The 21,043-nt window shown below is 40.8% G+C and overlaps 1 protein-coding gene across 2 annotated transcripts in view; it reads right to left on the bottom strand.

Moving 5' to 3' along the window:
• LOC146830873 (uncharacterized) overlaps positions 1-21,043 on the bottom strand; it is a 477,582-nt gene that overhangs the window by 252,848 nt on the left and 203,691 nt on the right. Inside the window, exon 2 of one of the 2 annotated variants that reach the window (XR_014961491.1) lies at positions 16,891-17,033. The exons of the other annotated variant lie outside the window; for it this stretch is intronic. The gene's annotated coding sequence lies outside the window, so the exon portion shown is untranslated. The remainder of the gene's footprint in view (positions 1-16,890; positions 17,034-21,043) is intronic. 2 annotated transcript variants of the gene reach the window in all.

Below are 21,043 nucleotides of genomic sequence, written 5' to 3'. Positions count from 1 at the left end.
CCCTTATTTCAAAGTTTTTGCCCATTGGATCACACAAGTTCTTTAAATTTTTACCGATTTTGCATGCCTTGCAGGAAGTACACTTGGTGAACCCTTTCGATCTCTTTTGTAGCCAAGTTTCTGGTTTCTTTATTTCAAAGTGGCTTCTGATCAGATGGTCATTGAGATTTGGCGCTCTCCTGTACGATATCAGGGGTCGTTCACCGATAGAGTTTCCTATGTCTGGATCTTTTTTGAGTACATTCCAGTATTTGGTTATTCTCTTTTGAATTTCATAGCTTTCTTTGCTGTAGGTGAGTATAAGCCGTGGTGGATCATTGTTTGATGTTATAATACTCTTTAGGCTGTCTAGATTATTCTCTGTGTCTGTGTTGTTTTCTTCATCACTCCTTCGTGCTTTTTTGGGTAGTAGTGTGTCCGCTCTAGTTTTTTGTCTTGCTTTCATTTCGCCACATCTTATGTCTGCATATTTATATCCACGTTGCTTGAAACGTTCTTTTGTTTCTTCAAACTTGACTTCCATTTCCTGTTCTTCCGAGCAGTTTCTTTTCATACGCAGCAGTTCGCCGTACGGTATGCTCTTTTTCAGTGCTTGGGGATGGAAGCTTAGACCATGGAGTAGACTATTTGTTGCTGTTTTATTGCGGTGGACTGTGCTGTGCAGCTGGTTGTCCTTGACGTATATTTTTGTGTCCAGGAATTCGACTTCTTTTGGGCTTATGTTGTAAGTGAATTTTAAACCTACATCATTTTCATTGAGCTCCTCAAAGAAGTCTTGAAATTGTTTCTCAGTTCCTCTCCACAAAATAAATAGATCGGCAATAAATCGTAGCCAAAGGGCTACGTTTGACATGTGATGGTCGTTTTCCTCTCTCCAAGCTATGTTCTTCTCCCACCATCCCATCATGAGATTCGCATAGCTTGGAGAGAAAGAAACTCCCATGGCGGTACCGCAGCACTGGGCATAGATTTTTTTGTTAAATAAAAAAACATTATTGTACAGGCACAGGGTAATCATTTCAATCAGCATTTTAGAATGCTCTAATTCATTCATAGGCCTCTGTTTTAGAAAATATTGAATCGCATTAAGGCCCCTTTGATGATCAATTGAGGTGTAAAGTGACACCACATCGATGGTTGCCAGTAGGTAGGTAGGTTGCCATTCAGTGTTCATGAGTATTCGCAGAAAGTCCCCAGTGTCCTTTATGTAGGAACTCAGAGTTGTTACGAGGGGTGCTAAATAGAAGTCTACATATATTGATATGTTTTCGTACAGGCTTCCACAACTGGAGATGATTGGACGACCTGGTGGCTTATTAAGTGTTTTATGCACCTTTGGGAGGAAATAAATGGTTGGCATGATTGGGTATTCAACCATTAAAAATCCTTTCTCATTTTCGGTTAGGAGGCCTTTTTCTTGCCACACATTTAGTTTTCTTTGTAGATCTGATATCAATGAAGCAGTTGGATCCTTTATCAGGATTTTGTAATTTTTTGTTTCATTTAGTTGGCGAAGTGCTTCTTCTATGTAGTGTTGTTTGTCAAGCACTACGATGTTTCCGCCCTTGTCGGCCGGTTTAATTTCGATTTCATTATTGTTCTTCAAAGATTGTATAGCCTCTCGTTCCTTTTTTGTTAAGTTTTCCGGTTTTTTCTTTGAGTCAACATTTGGAATGGTATCTATTTCTGCCAAAATCAGATCATAAAAAATATCAATTTTGTTCCCTGGATGCAGTGCTGGGCAAAATTTGGATTTTTTCTTGAATGTGGTTGGCATGCGTTTGTTTAATTGTAGCCCCATTTCCCCCAAGATTTGGGTGTCTGTGAGTTCAGAAGCATCAGTCTCATTTGCTAATTCGTAGGCTAATCGCAGATGTGGTGCATCAGAGATACTGTAGATTTCTGGATTTGTGGGGTCAGATATTCGGATTTGATCTAAGTCCGCTTTAGGCGAGTGTCTGGCAAAGTATTTTTTTAGTTTTAGTTTCCTTACATATTTATATATGTCTATTTTCGTTTCCAGGGGGTCCTGATGTTTCTCTGGGCAGAATGATAAACCTTTGTTCAGAAGTGTTGTTTCCGCTTGAGATAAGGTGTATCTGGATAAATTGATGACCAGATTAGGGATTGTATAATCCTTACATTTTATTTCCTGACCACCGCGCGGTTCCTTAGGTTGTACCTTCCGCTTGGGCCGCTTGCTTCTTCTTGTTTTCCTTGGTCTCTTGAGTGAGAGAATCCCCTTCCCCTTGCCCTGGTCCGACCTGATCCACGTCCTCTTGGTTTGTCTCTGGGCGTCTGTTGTTCTTGATAGAGCAGTTTCATCTCCTCTAAAAAAGAAAATTTACGTAGGCCGGTCTGTCTTTGTTCTCCTTCGCCTGGATCTGATTCAGAGCCACTTGTTGTGTAGCCAGTCCCAGTTTCTACAATCGGTTGTGTATCCCATTGTTGTTTGTAAATTTCGAATTTTCTCGCAAATGTGAAGATGGTTCCAAATTCATAGTCGTCTTCATCTCTCCGGAACTTGCGTTGTTTCCTCTGCTGTACTTCTTCTTCATGTTTGTCAATATTGCGATCCATGTCAGCTCGTAATTTTTTGATTGTCTCACTATTTTCATTTGATGCTGCGATTTGGGTTTCAAGTTCATCCAAATTACTGTGTTTTCTGATGCTCAAATTCGCCACACAGGTGAAAGAATGCATAGCGCAAAAAACAATAAAGTTTGTTGAATAAAAATGAAAAAAAGCAAAAAATCAAATGTTTGTATAAACTACGAAACCCATAATGCACTATTGAAATTCACAGTGTATATAAGTGGAAATTAAAAAAGGACTAGAATTACACTCTACCGTGATCAGGAACTACGGTTCAAAATGCGTAGGAGACAGTCACGAACTGAATAAACAAATCTAATATCATCAAGAGGTGTGCCGTGTACTTCTTTGAACAAGATATATATATATATATATATTCACTGAAAAAACCATAGGTTTCAGGGGTGTTATAGTTAGCTGGACTTTTCACTTGTACAAAACCATTGAAATTCCCCCGTTATAGTTAGTTCAGCTAACTATAACTCGCGCGCCCGCAATGCACTGCTGATGACGTCACATATTACATCACTCATGACATGGTCAGTGACATCACTCATGACATCACTGATGACATCTCAAATGACATCACTGATGACATCACTGATGACATCATCCAGTGAATGTGTGTTATTCTGAAAATTAAATATGTTTTATATATGTATATCTCAAGGTCGATGGAAGAATAAATGGGTATATAAGTGTCTAAATGGATGATTTGTTTTTGAAAAATTGATTGTGTAACTGACTGATTAAGTGTATCATAGTGAATACATGGCTTAGTGAGTAATGTTTAAATATGTAAATATCTGTATCAGTCTCTCACTTTGTGTATAAGTGGCTGCATGGGTTGGTGAGTAGCTACATGGGTGTCTATATAGGTTATTAGTTGGTTTTTTGAGTATCAGTCTGAGTGTCTGCATGGTTCGGTGGGGGTATTACGTAGTGCATAGGTGCATGAATGAGTGACTCACTGTTTGTATGTGTTGAACACAGTATGTGTGCAGGACTGTATGGGTGGATGAGTGTGTGTATGGGTGTGTTAGTGAGTGAATGACTGTCTCAATAGTGTCTTTATGAGTAACTACATATGTTTTAAACTAGTATATGTGACTATTGGTGTATATATGTGAGTATATGTGAGAGTGAGAGATTGAAAGAGTTCCTGTATGAATAAGTATGTGTTTCTATAAGTGATTGTTTAAAAGACTAAGTATGTGTAAGTTTCCGTAGAAGTAAGTGTGGTGGTGTGTGTATAACTGTATATGCAAGTAAATGTATGTTTGATTCTTTATTAGCATGAGTGACTATGTGTGTGAGTAACTCTATGGATGAGTGGCATTGTGTAACAGGATGTATAGGTGTATGAGTACATATGATGAGTGAGTACATGTATGAGTGACTGTATTGGACTGTTGGTGAATGAGTGGATGTGTATGTGGATATTAGAATTACTGAAGAGGTTGTTGTAACTGGTATTGGTATGTCCATTGTTTTTTAAAATTTTAGTCTCTATTTTTGAATGTGTGTATCAAAGGTTATATTAGGGTGAGAGGAGGTCTGCCACTCTATCACAAGGATGATGTCATCAGTGATGTCATCAGTGATGTCATTTGAGATGTCATCAGTGATGTCATGAGTGATGTCACTGACCATGTCATGAGTGATGTAATATGTGACGTCATCAGCAGTGCATTGCGGGCGCGCGAGTTATAGTTAGCTGAACTAACTATAACGGGGGAATTTCAATGGTTTTGTACAAGTGAAAAGTCCAGCTAACTATAACACCCCTGAAACCTATGGTTTTTTCAGTGAATTTCTGAGGTTTTTTAAATGCTAATTCCTAACTATAACGTGCCTGAAACCTATGGTTTTTTCTGTTAATTTCAAAGGTTTTTTAAATGCTAATTTCTAACTATGCCTACAGAGATAGGACATGTGAAGAAAGAAGAAAAAATGCACAGAAAGAAACAAAAGAAGTGCAGAAAGAAGCAACAGAAGTCCTCAAATACGAAGATAAGTGCAGGAAGAAGGATAACGTGCAGAAAGAAAAAAAAGAAGAGCAGAAAGAAGCCTTGTTGCAAAATCATCCTGTACCCTCAACTTTTTCAGACGGATACTGGTGGTAACTGAGTCTGACTAACCAGTCCTAGAGCCAGTGCTATGTTAAAAGACACTTAGAATACAGTGAAAACACCTACATACACTAGGGAACATTATGCGTTGGGGTCCCCCTGTGATTAGCCTTACCTCCTCTATAAGCCCCTAGTATATAATAGGGCATGGGGATTAAAACTACCTCTTAAAACAGGCCACAGGGCGTTTTTGCACACGTTAACTTAGGCCCCGTCCCCTCCTTTCACCATTGTGTAAACACGCCCTGTGTCCGTTTTTAGTTGGGAGATTAAGTTCATTTGAGTCCTGAGGGTCCCTAGGGTCCAACTAGCCCACTAGGTACCTCCAGTAAGTGCCACAGAGCTGCGTTGCAGAGAGGTGTAAAAAGTGGCACGGCCTGGACCACCTCTCTGCAATGCAGCTCAGTGGCGCTTACTGGAAACACTTGGTGGGCTAGTTAGCCCCCAGGGGCCCTCAGTATTGAAGGGAAATTATATCCCCAATTTAAAACGTGCCATGGTGCGTGTTTGCACACGTCACCTCAGGCCCCGTCCCCTCCCTTCACCACTGTGTAAACGCGCCCTGTGGCTGTTCTAAGTTGAGAGATTAAGTCCCCTTGAATCCTAAGGGTCCCTAGGGTCACACTAGACCACTAGGTACCTCCAGTAAGCGCCACAGAGCTGCGTTGCAGAGAGGTGTAAAAAGGGGCTTGGCCTCAGAACACCTGTCTGCAGCGCAGCTCCCTGGCGCATACTGGAGATGCCTGTTGGGGGCGCGTTTGCAGAGTGCTGCATGGAGAGGGCATGGCCTCCGGCACGATGCCAGTCTTTTATTTATTTTATTTTTTTAAGAAGGGGGGCTGTGTGGTTCCCCTTCTTATTCTAATTTATTGGCCCTGATGACCCCATCCCCCAGGGCCTGTCTCCTAATTATATTTTTTTGACCCCAATCCCCAGGGCCGGCCACTGTTTTTTATTATTTTTAAAAAATATATATTTATAGACACACCTAGGACATGCTGGACAAACCGTACGTACCTATCACCATGATGATTTGCGTGATATTCATTAAAAGGCGACTATGCATGCAATTAATCCACGTGGAATGTATTTACACCACTAGTGAAGCTCTGACATGTCTGATGCTCTACCGTGCCTAATCCCGGTAGACACCCTTGTCGTTTATTTATACAAACATGGGTAGCTATTGACGGGCACATTTAATACACATGCACACCAAGCCATTCAAAGGGGATTCGACAAAAATTCGACCAAAACTATGCAAGAAACCCCCCTCACAGTTAATAAAACACACATCCACTGCCGGATGTGTAATACTTTTTATTTTACTCTCTGGAAAGGGGACGAACATCACTTGCGAGTCACAGCGCGCTCCTGACAGAGCCCAATGCTGTGTTACACCCACCATTGCCTGCCGAGTGCCACACACCTCTGTATTGTATTCCACTAGCTAGTGCATATGCTATGACACTCTCTAGCCCATGTGCACTGTAACACCACCCCGTGAAAATGTCATGCCACACTTGTCTTCGCACGGGTTATATTGCCCCATCTAACGTGCCTTCCTCGATGCCTATGTTATAACGCACAGTGCTATGCCATACATATTACAATTTGGGATCCATATCTTTGTCACAGTGCATATGCAACGTTACACTCCCCAGCACATATTTTATATTACAACTTTAGAGACTAGTTAGGTTACACAACACTGCCCTGTGCATATTACACTCCAAGGCGCATATCGCATAGCACGCGCTAGTGCCTGTGCTATCTCGCGCTCTCCAATGAATCTGTCATTGCGCACAATGTATTGCATATTATATTTCACGCCTGGTTCATCTTATATCACACTTTTTGGTGCATAGTTTATACCATACACTATATCTAGTTTTCATTTTCAATCGTGCTCTCAGGACTATGTTCTATATAACACTGTGTTCACCTACCCTTTTCACGGGCATTACATTTTGCGATAGGGGGTGGAGGGTCAGGGGGTGTTTTTGCCAAGTGAGCCCGGAGTCACAGTCACTAACGTCTTCTTCTTCCTGAATAAAAGTGAGATTATGCTGCATACTTGTTCATATTTTAAGTAGTTTGCACAGACAAAATGTTTTAAAAACAATAAAGTTTCTAATACCCGCCTTCTCTGAACAGTTAGCTTGCTGCCCCATCCCCCTCCTCCCTATCCTCTGTTGTGTGAATCCATGGACTAGCCTCCTCCCTCCTGCCATGCATGGTCTGATGTGCTGCCACTGCCCTCAATTTAGTATGATGTACCAGTCCACTCCTCCTGCCCTCCATTGCACAATTCTATGCCCCATCATTGACCTCCTGCTTAAACTCTGTGCTTAGCTTGCTGCCCCTATTCTCCTTCCCCCTGCCCTCCGATGTCTTTGTGCATGCCCCTGCTCCATCCTTTTTGCCCACCATGTCCCATGGACCTGCCACTCCTATCTACTCTGAGTGTTCTGTTGAGCTGCCACTCCCCTCCCACCTGCCTAGCATTGTCAGATGACTGTAACCTGTCCCTGCCACCTCCACCCTGCCTGTCCACATGCCATGCCTCTATCCTCTTCCTCCTGTCCTACATGGTCCATTGTACTGCCACACCCTTCTGCCCTCCCTGGTCTGTTGTGCTGCAACTGCTCCTCCTGCCTGCCCCGTGTGGTCTGTTGTGAGGCCCCTTCCCCTGAACTTTCTTGTCTGTGCACAGGTCCTGACCCTCCCTTCTATCCTCCATCGTCCTTTGTGCATGCCCCTGCACCCTCCTTCTTGCCCATCATAGCCATTGTGCTGCCACTAACCCTCCCACTTGCCATGCATGGTCTTCTGTGCTGCCATGGCCCCTCCCACCTTCCCTGTGTGGTCAGTTAGCTGCCCCTGACCCCCTCCCACCTTCCCTCCATGGTCTGTGTGTATGCCATCACAGTCTCACTGTTGCTCTTCATGTTGTGTCTTGCTTCTAGTGCCCATCCTGCCTGACCTCCATGGCTATCTTGCTGCTCCTGCCCTGCCCCCTTGCCCCCAGCCCTCTGTTTACATGTGCAGACCCCTACTCCCTCCCTCCTGGCTTGTCTGTTCCATTGTAATGCCCCTGATCCGTCCCTCCTGCCCTTTATGGTCTGTTATGCTGCAGCCTTCTCTCCTGTCTGTCCATTATGGTCAGCTAGCTACCATTGCCTCTTGCCCCTCTGTTCTCTGTTGTCCATGTGCATGGTCCTGTCCCCTCCCTCTTGCTTTCTATGGATTGTTGTGCTGCACTCCCGTCCTGCATGCCCTGTGTGGTGTATTGTGCTGCTGCAAACCCTGATGCCTGCCCTGCAGGGTCAGTTTGGTGCACCTCTCCATGTCTCTCCTGTCCTCTGTTATCCAAGTCCATGTCCCTATCCCATTTCCTTCCATGATCCAATGTACCATACTTGCGAACATTTTGAACTTGGTAAGAGGGAGATTTTGAAAAAAAACTGGGGTATTGATTTTCCCCTTTGAGTTACATTGAAAAAGAGGATATTGTAGACAGGAGACAGATCAAATAAAGCCCATTTGAGCTTAAAAACATTGGACGTTTCCTGGCTGAATCGGGTCTGTTGGCATGTATGGTTGTACTACCATTGCCTCTTCCTTCTGCCCACAATGGTCTATTACATTGCCACAGCCTTGAAGGAGGGTAGATTTTGTATCACAGGGGGCCCCTGGCCCGTTCTGTCCACACCTGAAGTATGAGACCCTTGTCCTTGCCCTGCCAGCCGCATTTGTAGGCCGTATTAAATTGACCAGCGGGTCCTGTGTTGCTATATAATTATCCTGAGACATCCTTACCACTCAGCCAGCATAAAACCCCTGTGTAGGCCCTTCTGTTCAATATGTAGGCCTCTTTGTTAAATTGACCATAGCTCTGCAATTTTAGTGTATAGCAGTCTGAAGGCAGGTCTGCGAGGCCTTCTGCTCCAAACTAGTAGCCCCCACCCTACCCGAGTGCTCCGTGCTCGGTATCAAAGTTCAACATCCCCCTGAAGCTGTCGACATACAGTAGGCTGCATCCTGGACTGGTACTTGCTTCCTGGGCAGGTTTCCCGCTTTTAAGGAAGTGGCAACCGCAGAGCGTCAAGTTAGGAGAACTGAGGAGATTTTATACATGAATATATTGAATTCCTGTACAATACCCATTATTTTCTGCTTGCTCTATGGAACTTACGATAAGCGATTGGCCTGAGAGACTGACCTTTTCACCCAGTCCATTGTCAGCATTAAGTGGGTAAATGACGAAATGTCTGGTAAAATCTGCAGACGAAGCTTTTGGGTAGCATACGTAGGTAGATGTAGCGTGCAAAGGAGCCCACAAAATGATATAAAAAGGGAGCACCCACAGATATCGACGGACAACCTCGCCGTCTGTATGTAGGTTAACAGGCTGTGCAGGTTTTCCCCAAGAACTGGGAGCTCTTGTCTTCCTCTGCTTAAAATGTCTTGCTCTGCTTTGCTTGAAGTATCTTATTTTACCTATATGAAATGTCATGTTATGTTTAACCATTGTTCTCTTTACTTTTGCATTTAAAAGATGTTGTATTGTAATTGCAGGAATGCTTGCTCCAAGAGTAAATGTGAGTGTCCCTAGGTAACATTTTCCTTGGTGTAACTTGTTTCTCATGATGCATTTATAGATGTGTTTTCTCTCTCTCTCTGTCAGTCCATTAATTGAGATACAGAGAATATCATGACAGCTGTAGGATTATCTGGATTCTGTATTTTGTACTTTATGTCTCTATTCTGCGGTTTCTTTGAAGTTGCATCTTCTCATTAAACTGCCATTGTATTCTGCCTCCAATTCCATGTCTCATATGTCTGTTTTCTTCATTTTTGGAGCAAGCGTTCCTAGGCACCCCGGCTCAAATTAAGGTGCCCCTTTTGTCCCTGACTCACTCTCCTGCTCAGTTCTGTGGTGGCTCCCGGGGCTCTGGGGACCGCCCCTAGCTTCCTTGACCCGTAATAGATCTTCCCTCCAACAGCCTCTCTTGCAAGTCCTGTATTGTTGGTTTGTTGCCCCTGCCCCCCTTTCCACTGCCTTCCATAGTCTGTTGTGCTTCCACGGCCCTTCCTGCCTGCTCAGTGTGGTTAAATTGTTGCCTTTGCACCCTCCTACCTGCCTTCAATTTTCAGAGTCCGTGCCCCTGGCCTCTGCCTCTCAACAGTATCCTAATGAACAACTAGATTGCTAACATTCTATATTTATTACAAAAGTGTGGAACGCCTGACATCATCTTGATGTAATCAAAACTGTAATACCTAGAGCATTCCTTTAGAAATTGCATATATGAGAGGGTCTTATTGGCATCAAAATTATGGTTAGTGCTCTAAAACACTAAAATAAGGACATATTTTCTGAGTTTTCAAATAGCGACAAAGCACTTTTAAATTATTTGTTATCTTTATGTTTTTTTATCTAGTTGACAACTTGATTAAATGTTGCACTTAGGGGAGAGGATGTGGTGTTACTTCCAGAACTGCAGACTTTGCAACTGGGGAACCAGGTTGAAGTTTCTGCTTCAGCTCGACATTCTGTGATTCTGGTCAAATAACTTAGTCTCCCCATGTCTACAACCAAAATGAATTTGTTCTTGTGTGATGTAACCAATGCTCATGTAAAGCACTCCAATACCTGACAAGTCTGCACTATATAACACTGCAAAAACACAAAATAATAAGTGTTTTGCACACTTCTGTCATTGGGCTATATTTGGGCTATATCTGGGTGATTTTGGGCTACATTTGGGCTCTTTTGTCTCCGGTGGCCATCTTGGGAGATTTATTTGTTATGAAGTTTCCTAATTTCCTCATGTACTGCAGTCTCCTCAGTCGGAAATGCTTTCAGTTTTTTACTTTGATTCAATCATGAAGGTATTCAGATATGTCACACATTTGCCATGAATTCTGAATGTTAGCACTCTAGTTGCTCATTAGATCACTGTAGTAAAACTACTGTTCACCATGGAAGTCTGCTCCTGGTATTAAAAGTGCATGTTTCAGTCTGCATGTCAGAATTTTTTAATGAAATAGAAGAGGATTTGAGAAGTCACTCAAAATGTGCCCTCATTTTCTTTCTTCAGCATTAATCATAATTTCTATGGCAAAATGAACCCCCTCATTGTGTTCCTTTTTAAATTAAATGTTTTAAGTGTTACCAGTTTATTCCAATCAAGATGGCTTCAGGTGTGCCATACTTTTGTCATAATGAAGACAGTAAGTGCTCTAGTTGTTTTTAAGAACATTCTTGGACATTCTGTCATTGGGCTATACTTGGGCTACATCTGGGTGATATTTGGGCTACATTTGGGCTCTTTTGTCTCTGGTGGCCATCTTGGGAGACTTATTTGTTATGAAGTTTCCTAATTTCCTCATTTACTGCAGTCTCCTCAGTAGGAAATACTTTCAGTTTTTTACTTTGATTCCATCAAGAAGGCATTCAAATGTGTCACACATTTGCCATAAAATCAGAATGTTAGCACTCTTTTTGCTCATTAGATCACTGTAGTAAAGCTACTGCTCACCAGGGAAAACTGCTGCTGGTATTGAAAGTGCATGTTTCAGTCTGCATGTCAGGATTTGAGAAGTCACTCAAAATGTGCCCTAATTTTTCTTTCTGCAGCACTAATCATACTTTTTATGGAAAAATGAACCCCCTCATTTTGTTCCTTTTTAAATTAAATGTTTTAAGAGTTACCACTTTAATCCAAGCAAGATGGCTTCAGGTGTGCCATACATTTATCATAAGTAGGACGGTTAGCGCTCTAGTAGTTCTTTGGAACACTCTGGAAAGCTGCAGTAGAACACAAAGGAATCAACTGACAGTCTCTGCCCTTGTTGGATGTACATGTTTTACTGAGAATGTCAGACTTCATTCTCACATGACTGAGAAAGATAATGTGAATTTACAGAAAATAAGCTCTCAGTTTAGCTTATAGATCACCTTCCAAACCTCTGTGGTAAAAGCATGAGAAAATATTTTTCTCTCACTCATGATATCCCAGCAGAAGGCTTTTTCACATGGTGAAATCACCTTAGAACATACCACAATTCCTAAAATGAGTATGGTACCATCAACAAATGATTTATAATGTAACTAAAGTCTTAAAATCTTCTATTAACTGCAATGCTTTTTAATGAGGTGCTATCATGTATATTGGTCCCAAGATGGCTGCCAACACTTCTTGGATGAAGTGCTGACAGCCAATCAGATCTCAGGATGAGATGTGTGGTTAGGCTCCGCCCACATATATATATTGATTTAAATGCTATTTTCTCAGGAACTACTGAACAGATTTACACCAGACCTACAAAAGGCACTTCCTTGACCTGAGGACTACATCTCTGCCAAATTTCAAGTAACTCTGTTCAGCCGTTCGGGCTGTAGCTGTGTCTAAAGGTCCTATGGAAAAATGCATGGGAAAAACGCGTTTTGGGACCCCCCTTTTTTCTCAGCCCCCGCTTGACGAATCCCCCCGAGACTTTCAGGGTAGGAGCGGAGCGTAGCGCCCCACCTATTTTGAAAATTTCGCGAGGATTCATCGACCGGTGCCAAAGTTATTCCAAATAGAATGTTGCGGATTTCCTATGGAAACAGGGTCCTAACTATAACTATCTACTGGCGACCGCCAGTAGATAATATATATAGGGAGAGAGAGAGAGAGAGAGAGAGAGAGAGAGAGATTTATATTTATTTTTTTCACTGGAAAAAAACAAAAGTTATAGTCAGGAAATATGATTTTTTTTTAACTTCGATATTCACTAAGAAAAACAAAGGTTACCGGGACATTATAGTTAGGCTCAGAGTTCACATGCACAAAACCAGAGAAATTCAGCAGTTATAGTTAGCTGAACTAACTGTAACTTGCACCCCCACAATGCACTGCTTATGACTCACATATTACATCACTCATGACATGTGAGGGACATAACTGATGACATCACTGATGACATCATCCATAGAATCTCTGATGCACCCACTCACACCCCCATGTAACCTTTCATACACCCACTCCAACTTCCACACTACCATTCTCGAAACCATTGACACACCCATACCTATACTTACATACCCACTCATTAATTAATAGGTCTACACACACATCCACTCATACAACAACTCACTCACTAATAAAGCCACTGATATATCTACTCATACAGCCACACAGCCACTCACACACTCTCAGTCACCTATAGAGCTACTCACACACCTACTCACTCACCCATAGTCAATCACGCAGCCACTTACTCACCTATACAATTATACACACACCAACTCACTTATTCATACAGATATTAACACATACTTTCTCACCTATACCGCGCAGCTCACAATCACACACTCACACATACAGTCACTTATATACACCAACACTCACCTATACTGGCTTTCACCCATGCAGTTACTCACCCATATACCACTTGACACATCTATTCACTCACCAACACAGCCATACGCATACTCACTCACCTATACAGCCCTCCACTGACGTACTCACGAACCCATACAGTCACTGATTCACCCACTCACTCATCCATGCAGGGAGTCACACACCCCCTCACCCACCCACACAGACACTCATACACCCATACAGGCACTACGACAACTGATCAATATCCCATACAGCCACTCATGTACCTACTTTCCAACCCAAACAACCACTTACAGACCAACTCACAGACTTTTACAGCCATTCACACACCCATACATACACTGAGACACGTATAATCACTTGCATACAGTCAGTCATGTACCCACTGAATCATCCATACAGGTACTCATACACCCACTGATTCATCAATTCACCTTAGTGTATATATTTAACACTCAAACTTTTTAGAAATACTCACAGTCACCAGATATGTCATCAGTGATGTCATTTGGGATGTCATCAGTGATGTCACCAACCATGTCATGAGTGATGTAATATGTGAGGTCATAAGCAGTGCATTGCGAGGTCACGAGTTATAGTTAGTTTGGCTAACTATAACTGCTGAAGTTCTCAGGGTTTGTGCATGTGAAATCTGAACCTACCTATAACGTCCCTGTGACCTTTGTTTTTTTTACTGAATATCTAAGGATTTCTAATCCTATTTCCTAACTATAACAGCCCTCTAACCGTTGTTTTTTTCCAGTGAATTTCTAAGGTTTTTTAAATGATAATTCTTAACTATAACTTACCTATAACCTTTGGTTTTCTCAGCGAATATTCATGTTTTTTTACGTTGCAATGGTGTTTGCAGAATGGTGTGGAAAGGGGGTGGGCCTCTGACCAGCTCTCAGGAATCCCGCTGTATAGGACTTACAGAAAGTACCAGGACTTCCTGGTCCCCAAGGTCCTTTAGCATCCAAGAGAACTTTATTCCCCAACCAGTAGTGTGTCATGAGATGCGTTTGCAGAGTGGTGCAGAAAGGGGGTGTTGCCGCCGAAGACCTCTCAGCAAACTGACTGTGTGGGACTTGCTGGAGGTAACAGGAGGGATAGTTGGCCCCCAAATACCCTCAATAGCCGAGGGGACCTCATCCCTCAACTAGTACTATGCCAGAAGGCACGTTTGCAGAATGGTGGAGAAAGGGCATCCGGGATTATTGAACAGGTAGTGCCTGTGTGATGCCATTGCCAAGGCACACTGAGAATGCCGGGTGTTTTTAACAAAGTGTAAAACACATATATAGACATATTTTACATAAGATTTCAGTATAGCTATTTAGTAAGATACTAATTCAACTTTGTCGAAATAACTAAATCAAAAGTGCATTTTCCTTCTTCATAGCAACACCAGAGGTCGCAATGACATCAGAAGCCACGAATTTAAATGACAAAGTGTAAAAAAGATATATAGACATAGTTTACACAAAGTTTGAGTCCAGCTGTTTAGTAACATATTTGTTTAACTTTATATTAATAACACATTTGTAAAAAAAAGAACAGTTTCAAAATATAACTCATATGCTGCAAAACTAGTTGTTCAATGCACAATCTGAAAACATCACATGACCGGGAAAGTAAGAAATATCATTGGATAATATACTTTTCAGTAAAATTAATAGGAGGTATACACCCACTCCTCCTTCTTGAATTTTCTTTTCCAGTACTTTATTGTGAGCAGGTGGTAGATTTTGGCTGGAGACTTTTTTGGGACTCATGTGGGATGACGTTCATTTTATATAATCTTAAAACCTATCATAGAAAACGTCTCCAACTGCTGATCAAGCAGAGGGAAGCTGGAGGACCATCTACATCAGTAGCATCAATTCCCAGCCAGATGTCCCCTAAGAGGTACAGACTACTGCAACAGATATGGCTACAGAGTTTTCAAGAATGGCCACGTATTGCATGTACTGTAGTGTTGTTATAAGAGCTGGTGAGCAGTGTATTGCCGCTATTCACAATGCTGCCGCAAATCATACATTCTAATTTATTTCCCCCTTTTATATTTTGTGCACATTTCGCAGTGCACATTTATCAAACTCCTCCTGTCCTAATTGCCATTCTTGTTACCATAAAAAAGAACCATTTTTTTCAAACTTTACAAAACCACACCAAAATTAAAAAATTAAAAAACCAAACAGAAAATCATGTCACCGGAAAAATAAAGGATTATGATTGGATAATATACTTTTCCACTAAAAGAATAAAAACACACCAATTTATCTATCTAGAACATTCTTTAATAGGGGTTCATAGTGAGCAGCATGAAGGCAACGCAAAGCTGAAGGACCCTCAACTTCAATAGCAGCCACAACAACACCGAAGCAGAGCCGATTCAAAACTCCAATCTCAACTTCAAGATTTGGCTCCACAATTTTGCCCGATGGCTTCATACTGCATGGATTGTGGAGTTGTATAGAGTGCTGGAGAGCAGTCCATAATGGCCCTTCGCAATGTGGCAAAGAATAATAAATGTTGATTTTTTTTTTGGTTTTGGCCCTATTTATTGTAACATTGCTTACATATAATTTGCCGTGTAGAGAGGTTAAACCTTCCCTCTACAAATAAATACACAGCTAACTTTTGCCAGTTATCATTATTTACTTTTTCACTTTTTAAATATAAGTAAACAGTCTGTATTTAAATCTTCTAGTAAGTGCATCGAAAACATATCCAAAAATACTCTAGTTTTTTTAGACAACACTGTGTTAAATTTTGTAATCTCTTCTTTAAAACTATCAACTGTAATATATGTGTCCTGTTCTGCAACTCCTCCTCTTAACAACTCTTCATTTTCCCTAGAATCCTGCTCAGGACCAAAGAAACAAAACTGTACATCACCACAAAACTTTTCTACATCTGCCACACTACCATGCAAAGGTGCTCTATTTATTTCTCCTAAACATAAAGCAGGAGTTTTCACATTGTACGGCCTCCTAACTAAAGTTTGGATTGTTGAGTGGTATAACTTATTTTGGGTTTTAAACTTTACCTTGGAAAGATATGTAGGAATTTCCTTAATATATCAATGGATTGCTGTCTAATACTACAAACACTACTACAATTCCATTTGTATATAGGGCCCTGACTACACCTTCCTTGTACCTCTTCTGCAATAACTTCTTCTACATTTCTAGGTACCATCACCTATTTTGCTATAGGACTACCATTCTTCATTTCATAACATCATCCACTTTCATCAATAGCATGAACTAATCTATTATCCTGGAGATAGCTTTCTTCATTAAAGAAAGCCTCTGTACTAGAAGTATGTATCCATTCTCCACTAATAACTGTACAAACTTTATTTCTATTCACTGATATTTCTTCTGGTTTTGTCACTATTGTGTCCAGTTTTCATTCTATTTAGAATCAAAATGATAAGCTTCCTCTTCAAAGCAAAGGCCTTATCAACCACTCTCTCAACTCCTTCTTTCTCTTTCACTGCATCTCTCCTTCTTCTACACTTTTTAAATTTCTCACTAAATTTACAACCACTCTACTATGAAACATCCTGGCTCTGATTTGCTTAAACTGCTTCTGTCTTCTGGTTATGTTGTGTCCATATTTGTTACAATCTTTTCTCTTCTTCCAATGTACACTTTGTCCACTCTTATTGTTTCTCATAGTCATAATTGTAATTTCTTTATTTTGTAATCTTTGCAAACATCCACATATATTTTTAGGAAATGACATTGTCCTCTTACCAGTAGCTCTTTTATCTTTCAGCACTTTTTCTGCATGCTGCCCTTTTTGTAACTCATCTCCGCAGAGATACTGTAGTTGCTTCTGTTGCATCTTTCGTCTGAGCTTTTGAAGGCGTTCTGTGTGTAGTTATGTATATCTTGTTCTGTAAAAAAGAAAAAACTATTATATTTTTGTTTTTACCCTAGCCAATGTACAAATTACTTTACTACTGACTTACACATACTACAAAAACAGTTTTTATTGATGTTGCAGTTGTAAATCTACAGATGAACCTAGCTATATTATTACATGCACTTACTTCAATTTAGCAAACCCAAAGCAAAACACAAAACTGTATATAACTTATTTATTAGTTAACTTTTAACATTTTACCACCCTGTCCTACAACACAGCTGCACCATACCTCACTTCTAACTTATGCATGGTGAAAGACCAGTTTATTCCTTCTGTAGTGAATTTTAAAATGAACATCAAGCCAAGGGAGCGATTTACAAGTCCCATGCACCAAAGCGTCACTTTTTTAAAAATACCATTGGCATAGTGTGGTGCTCCATATTTACAAGGCCATGTTTAGCCACTCTGCATGGCTTTGCTTGCCCTTGTAAATACAGGCCCTTTTCACGCAGCACTTTGTATGAAAGGAGCATGCCATGGGTGTTGCTGTGGGTGTTCCCGTGGGTGTTCCCATGCAACACCCATGCATTTTTCCACATTCCTAGACTTACAACAATTCGCACACCTGGGCATATGTCAGAATTCTACATCTCCCATGGGAGGTGTAGTGTGGCACAAGAAGGAGAAATACTTTTATTTCTCCTCAGTTTTTCCACAGAAAGAGGAAAACGTCTCTCGTGATTGTTTTTGTGTTGAAAGGTGTGTCTTCCTGCACAAAAACTATCATCCCCGCAACACAGGCACCCTTGCACCATGGTGCAAGGGTGCTTCCATTGGAGCATGACAGCCAGTTGTGCGCCAGCACAGGGGAGAGCACAGGCAGCCATCATATTGTTGTAAATATGATGCATTCCTGTGCTTTGAAAGGAATGCAGCACCGCGCAGCCAAATGGCTTGTGGCTCTGCACCTCATTACCCAAGTGTAGAAGTACATACAGTGTCTCAACACTGTCAATTCAAAAACACACAACAAGAGCTGTTTGTGAGCCTCTCTACCACAGTGTCACTGGTGTATTTGGTATCTAGGTACTTTTCTATTCAAATAGATCAGATTAAACTTTTGGGAAACACTGCATATAAAAATCTGCACAATAATCTTAATCCAACCATATAGCTCACTAATTCTTCCGAGTACTTGCAAAAAGTGTGTGACAGGTTGCATATATAATTCACCACATGGTTCTAAAAGACTACATATTCCTGAGTAAAACCTGTAAATACATGGGGCCCGATTCACAGAATTAACTTAAGACAAAATCCTAAACTTACTCTTTTGGTATTCACAGAATGCACTTACTACTTTTGGTATTCACAGACTGGATTTACGACTACTAACTTTACGGCCGCACTCGGGCAGGAAATTCCGGCCCGGAGGCGGAGCTTCCGGCCTGGAGGCGGGGCTTCCGGCCCAGAGGTGGGGATTCCGGCCAGTGGGGGAGATTTAGCCATGGCCAAAATCTCCACCCCTGGGCCAGAAGCTCCGCCTCCGGGCCGGAAGCTCCGCCTCCGGGCCGGAAGCTCCGCCTCCGGGCCGGAATTTCCGGCCCGAGTGCGGACGTAAAGTTAGTAGTCGTATATCCATTCTGTGAATACCAAAAGTAGTAAGTGCATTCTGTGAATACCAAAAGCAGTAAGTGCTTTCTGTGAATACAAAATGGTAGTAAGTTTAGGATTTTGTCTTAAGTTAGTTCTGTGAATCGGGCCCATGGGTTTGTGGTTGAATACATCAATATTCCCTGGATGAATAAATGAGTGCAAAGGTAGTTCCTAGGTGATTCTATGAGGATCCAAGTAGTGCCTAGATGATTACCTGACTATTTCATCACTCCATGGGTGATTCCATATCTGCATACTTACTGCCTGCTTGTCTGCATGGGTATACTTCTAGTATGAGTGCATGAGAACAGCCTGAATGATTGGACAAGTGTGTGACTAATGCTTCAATAATTCAATACATGCATAGATACTGGTGGGATATTAAATGAGTGCAACTCTAGTAATGATTGCAACAGTGCATACATATTCTATAGATGATTTATAGAGTGCATGGATAGTGTATACATGATTGTTTAAGTCCACGCATAGCACCTAGCCTAATGGATGAGTGCATGAATAGTGTTTCAGCAATTGGATGCTGCTAATTTTTTTTGGTTGAGTGAACAAGTAGTGCCTGTATGTTTAGATAATTACACGCGTAGTGCCTGGATAATTGAATAAGTACATCAGTAGTGCCTGGCTAATTAGATGGGTGCTTGCCTAGTGTCTGAGTGACTGCATGAGTCCATTGTTAATGAGAGATTTGATGAAAGTAAGTTTACTGCTTGGGTGATTACATTAGTGCAAGTCTATTGCCTTAGAAATTAAATGACTGCATAGGTACTGGATGGGTGATAGTTTTACTACAATGGTACTCTCTACTTAAGTAGATCAGTGAATGAGTAGTGCCTGAGTGTTTCATCAGTGCAAGCGTGTGCCTCAGTATTTCAGCACGTGTGCCTCAGTATTTCAATGACTACATGGGTTGTAAGTGGGTATTTAGATGGCTGCATAGGTTCTGCGCAAATGTTATAATGATTCAGTAGTTACAGCCTTGCTAATTGGACAAATAAATAGTTAGTACCCAGGTGATTAGAAGAAAGTATAGGTAGTGCCTGCATAGTTCAATAACTACATACGTTCTGCTTGCCTGATTGCAAGAGTACATGTGTAGTGTCTAGGTAATTGAATAACTCTATAGATAGTGAATCACTAATTTGATGACTGCCTGATATTGATTGGGTGATTACATGAGTGCCTGAATACTGTCTGACTAACTGTGAAAGTACTTTCATTGCTGTTAGATACATACCAGTTGTCACTATATATCTGACTCATAGGTTATTTCCTTCTGTCAGTATCAAACTACCAGTTTTACTGTATATATTCTTTTCTTCTGAGCTATGTGCGAGAGAAGCCTAGGTATCACACTTGATATATATTTGCATACATAGCTCTCTAGAAACATACATTGCTTTGTTACTGAGCATGCACATGCATCAGTAAGTTTCTAAAATGGAAAACAACATTTTGAAATTTTTCAAAGGCCAAAACCTTTTGCAAATGGCATACCTACATGATTTTCTCAAATACTTCTTCTGCTTCTAAAACATATATTCAGCATATCTCAAACAAAAGTTACATTTGAAATGAAGCTAGCACAAGAACTCGCTAGGCATTCTGCACTATCAATCCACCTCAATTTTCAACAAATCATGTTTAAAGAAAAAAACACAACCCTCACCATATACATGTAATTTTCATCAGCCTTACTGAAAATAGATCACCATGTAAATATAAATGGAATATCTTAATAGATGTACACCTTCAAGCCATCTTTCCAAAAATATACACCTCTTGGTATCTTTAAGTAAACTCAAAAGTCCCACCATATATATGGCTATTTGCAAGCACAAAAAACATATCTCACCATCTATGTATATGCAAAGTGTTCACATATATTTAAAATCATATTGGCACCTCCCAATACATACCTAACAAGTATTACTGCTTTCTAATTCATATACAGGCGGACATGTTCTCATCTTTAATTTCTCACTACACTATTCCTCTTTAATAATGTTACTACAATGCTAATAACAGATGTATCTATTCTGCACATGTTTAGACATTTAAAACATTCTTAGTTCCTCATTGCTACATTCCACAAGACTGTACTGTTATTTCTCAAAAAAATACACAATGTAATAAAGAGGCGCTAATTAATTTTTCTCTTCTCAAACAATTTACCATGAACATCTTAAACACATATCTTCTAATACAAACAGTTCATCTTATATATTTTTCACGTCACTGTGATACTCTTTTTTGTCTAACTACAATATCCATCTTCATTTTTAATGTAGTTTTTTTTATAAAGGATTAAAAAGGTATGTACATAAAAGTAAATTGAGTTTGTAGATCATATTGTTGTTTTAGCCC

The sequence above is a fragment of the Triturus cristatus genome, chromosome 5_1 (assembly GCF_964204655.1).
Source record: "Triturus cristatus chromosome 5_1, aTriCri1.1, whole genome shotgun sequence".
NCBI classification, from domain to species: domain Eukaryota; kingdom Metazoa; phylum Chordata; class Amphibia; order Caudata; family Salamandridae; genus Triturus; species Triturus cristatus.
The sequence above is the reverse complement of the archived record's forward strand: the minus strand, read 5'-3'. Positions and strand labels throughout refer to the sequence as shown.